The 4,797-nt window shown below is 45.4% G+C and overlaps 1 pseudogene; it reads right to left on the bottom strand.

Annotated features, from left to right (window-relative positions):
• Positions 1-3,916: 3,916 nt before the first annotated feature.
• Positions 3,917-4,534, bottom strand: LOC136452933 (3'-5' exonuclease-like; annotated as a pseudogene).
• Between the last annotated feature and the right edge of the window lie 263 nt (positions 4,535-4,797).

Below are 4,797 nucleotides of genomic sequence, written 5' to 3'. Positions count from 1 at the left end.
AATAGTGTGGCCACAATTATCACACTATAAAAAAAGCGAGTTTTTTTAGGGAGGCTCTCCCTCTATAATAACCGTTCGATCTATACGTCGTGTTATATAAGCCCTCAGTCATATGTGATCTTACTCTTCCTCTATATCAACCGTTCGATCCACACGTCGTGCTATATAAGCCATCCGTCATCCGTAATCTTACATGTAAGATGTAAGACTCATATTCAATCTCAAATACGTCTCACGATACATCTATAATCCCACCCGCTATAAGTCACGTTTATTTTAAGTATATGAGTCGAGTAGGACTTCTATCCTTCACCTGCCCGTAGAAGTAGGTCTGGGGGTGCTATAAAAAATCATTGAAGAACTTGAGTGAAAGCCAACCTCTTAAGTTCCAAAGTTGGATCAAACATATAAATAAAAATATTAATGTTTTTAACATTAATAAGTATGTTATGGAAAAATATATCTCATAATAAATCTAATGATACCTATTTAATGTTATAACTATTTATATTATATATAATATATAATTGCTTAAATTTGTGATACTTTGATAGTGCATTAGAACTATATTTTTTTTAACGAAGAGAGTACTTGAATCAAACCCTTATTTTGGGATGAAGTTTTTTTTAGTAAAATACATCAGAGGTATATTAATTTTTAGAGAGACGTGGTTTATGTCCACCAACTTTGAAAGTGTATCTTTGGCTCTCCAAAATATCTAAGTAGTTCACGTAAATACGATATAGCCAGTAGAGTCAGCAGCCAACGAGGTATTTAAAATGCAGTTTGCCCCTTCTCATGGCATTTTATATGCCACGCTAACTGATACCATGCCAGATCTAAAGGCCAAAAGATGGATGTAGACCTCTGGTGAACTACGTTATATAGTTTAGGAATTTAAAGTTAATGAATTTAGATGACCTCTCTCCAAAATTAATGAACATACTGTGCATTTTCTTTTCTTTTCTTTTTTGACGGAAGCGCAAGCACGCTAGTCGAGAGACGAGCCAAGAAAGTCTTTTGGTGCGAGACTCGACTTCAGACACCCACCCATGGGCGATGGCATGCATGAGGGCATGACCACATGACGCGTAACGCAAAATTGCTGCTACTGCAGGGTGGGCGGGTGGTATGGCACGGCACTGCTGCCGTGCTGCGTCATTTCCTCCACGCTGCAGCTCCCATCAGAGCAAGTGTAACAATTTAGCCTGCTGCCGGCTGCGAGAGCATGCCATGTCATATACAGTCAGTTATATAGCCAACTCATATTATGGTTTAGCTGTTTGATGGACTGTAGCATTTAATGATTACAGTACAAGAGTACGTGAAATGGGAAAGAAACGCCAACTTCTCGCTCGCAGCCGGCTAGAAAAAGACGTTTTCTCCTCGTACGTTGCGCTGCAGTCGATGAGGAGTTTACCGTCCGCTCCAAATTCTCTCTCTTTACGTGGCTAGTTTTTCGATGACGTGGATCCTCCTCGCCGGCTAAAAGGCGATTATTATACCTGCTCTCAGTGGCATTGCTGCGAGCCTGCGAGCCTTACGAAAACCGAGCCCTGCGTTCCCGGCTTCCCAGAAAAAGCAAAGCTCACGGGCTAGGGTCTACGGTCTACGGAGCTATCCCGTCGCACGACTGTCAACTTGCTATGCCATTTCGGCTCCCTGCTCGTCGACGTCGTGAACGAATATATACGGTACTAATAAAGCGGTTTTACAGCTCAATGCTCTTTGATTAATAAGCGCGTTAAGTAACACTGTCAGTCTGCCACAGATACTATTTGTTAATGGGGTTTTTTTATAGTAAAACCTCCGTTTTTCAATGAGTCATTCCAGATTTGAATAGATTTATAAAAATGGTATTAATGTTTATATCTTTAAATAGTCGATCATAGAAAAATATATTCAATAACTAATTTAATGATGTTTATTATGTGTCATAAATATTTACTCTATATACTTTCAAAAAAGAATGTAACTCTAGATTTGAGACTAGTCAAACTTTCTTAGGTCGGAACTATTTCATAGAAAAAAAAGTACTCGTCTGTATACATTTACTACAAAAATATATTTCATGATCAATCAATGATGCTTATTTAATACAAAAAATATTAATACTTTTTTATAAAGGAGAGTTAAAATTGTTTGACTTTTTTATAAGGAGTATATAAGAGTTAAATTTTTTAGGGTATTTATTTTTTATATATATTTGGTTAAAGTTAAAATTACATGACTCACCGAGAATCGTAATAGTGCATATTTTTTCCTCGCCATGTATTTAGATTACACTGTGCTTTTAGCTTTGTGTGTGTAAATGCCATGTATGTGCACACGAGTCATGGTATGCAGGCTACGACCCTGTTTTTTAAGCCAACAAGTACCGTTAGCTGATTTACTATGAGAGAAAAACACTATCCATAACCGATAAGTTCAAGCAAATAAGCCCGGCTACCAGCTCGACTGCCCACGAGCGCTCCAAAGAGAGGTGAGGCCGTGAGTAGAGCGACGAACCGTCCAGGCGTCCAGCGACAAATTGGTGGTAATATATGCAATTAACGACGAGATTTAGTATCCTTTCTTGTACTTTCATAACTCATGAAATGCCGAGTAAGCACGAATTCCCCAAATTTGCGACCTACCATAGGATTTGTTATGTAAATAGGTATATGTTCTTTTCCATTATGAATCGCGATTGTATGGCCAACCATTGCGGGTAGAATGCTAGATGCCCAGGACCACGTTACTATTATTTCTTTCTTCTCCTTCGTATTGACCTTTTCAATTTTTGCCAATAAATAACGAGCTACAAAAGGATTCGTTTTTTTCGTGTCACAGCTGATTATACCTTTTTTTCATTTTAAAGAGTGGCATCCTATATCCACTATCTAGATCGAGGAGTTCTGCACGCTTTTTTCTTCTTTTCGAACTGTCAGCACGCTCTTGAGGGGGGCTTATTCAGCATTTCAATTGAGCATCATAGCAGAATAGCAGGAGGCTGAGCAGGCAGCAAAGATTTCATATAAGAACACAGTAAAAGTGTAAAACAGCACCCCAAGTGCAGCATACGTTGACGAACAACGAGAACAGGATTCAAATTTTGAAGTCGAAATGCCATGCATCCACACACGGGAGACGATACCACAAAACAAAACATGACGAGTACTACTCGATCGACGAGCGATCACTGGATTGGATAAGTACAACTTTATTAGGCGAAGTACTACAATGCAAATTAAAGAAAGACAAGAGAGTACCAGACAAGCCCAGTTCGCTGGTCTGAAGCTTAGCTGCTGGCCGAAAAATATTGTTTCGGTTGAATTACTAGAAGAGGAAAATGATGTTTCAACTAAAAGAAGCTGAACAAATGGGTAGGCTGAACAGGGCCGATCGACGCCAAAGACGAATACTGATACGCCTAACACGAAGTCTCGCATGGCATGGCATTGTTAGTTGATCTCCACCAATTGGGTCCTTGCCTCTGCGCCGTGATCGAGGGCGTCCAATCCTAATAGGTTGGTGGGCTCCTGTCGCACAGCACATATAAAAACAGGTGGGGATCATGGCTTAAGTCACGAGGTTGGTCTGAGCCACCGTGATCCACGAAGAGAAACCTAATCCGATCTACAGTGTGCTGCCAGCGACGGGATGCCCCACCACACCGCCTTCGCCTCTGTAGGGTCACCACCGTCGTCACTGGACATCCACGGCATCGCCACCACGACGCCTACAACGCCGCAGTACCAGCGCCTACGCCGGAGCTGCCACGACACCGGTGGTCGTGTACCAAAAGGGTGACCCATACAAAGGTACACCAACTGTTTTCCCCATCTAGTAGAGGCTCTACCCCGAATCTATAGTCTAGAGGTCCACAGTGATTCTTACCGGCATTGCTAAACTAGACACCGTACCGTGCACCCTGCTAGTAGTCGCCCTCGTAGAGCCTCCAGCCGACCTCGAGCGAGGCGAACGCGTCAGCACAGGCGTACTTGAGCTAGTCGTCCGACGGCGTGGGCGCGTCCCAGGCGCTGATGTGGACGTGGTGCGGCTTCTCTATCTGCACGCCCATCACCACCCACACCAGCGCCGGCAGCCCCGCGCGGCACAGCTAGGGCCTCCCCAGCGTGTCGGCGGCGAGCGCGCGCAGGTCCACGGCGCTCGCCACCCACAGCTCGTACCCGGTCCGCAGCTCCGCGACATCGTCGCCGATCCTGACCCCCACGAAGGTGAACTGGCGGTCGGCGATGAACCTGGACAGGGCGTCGGGGACGTAGTCGACGCGGAGGATCTGGAAGACGAGGCAGCGGTGGTCGACGCAGATCTGTAGCACGGCGACAGGCGGGACAGGGCTCGGCACGCGAACGGGGTGCCACTCCACGTCGAGACCCGCGATGTGACCACGGCGGTGGAGGCGGTAGGTCTCGCCCAGCCACCACTCCACCACACTACCGAAGTTCGTGACAGTCGTGTCGATGTGGTCCGCGTCGAACGACACCACGATGGTGCCATCGTCGTAGTAGCCCTGGATCTCCGTCGCCATGCCTTCGTGTGAGGTCGGGCTCTCTCGCTCTGCGCGTTGGGGTCGGGGTTGTAGCACTAGAAAGGAAACCAAGATAGGAACACAAACGGATACGTTGACATGAGACTCGGCTATAGAAACCAAAACTAAGGTCCTCTTTGGCAGGGCTCGGGTGGCTCCGGCTCCGGCCTGTCGGCCGTCCAACGGCTAACACCTGGTTACTGTTCACCGGAGCCATTTTTCTCTCTCATTCTTTCCTCTCTCACAGACACCATCGGAGCTGG

The sequence above is a fragment of the Miscanthus floridulus genome, chromosome 5 (assembly GCF_019320115.1).
Source record: "Miscanthus floridulus cultivar M001 chromosome 5, ASM1932011v1, whole genome shotgun sequence".
In the NCBI taxonomy this organism is placed as follows: domain Eukaryota; kingdom Viridiplantae; phylum Streptophyta; class Magnoliopsida; order Poales; family Poaceae; genus Miscanthus; species Miscanthus floridulus.
Note: the sequence above shows the minus strand (reverse complement) of the source record. Positions and strands in the feature narration are given on the sequence as shown.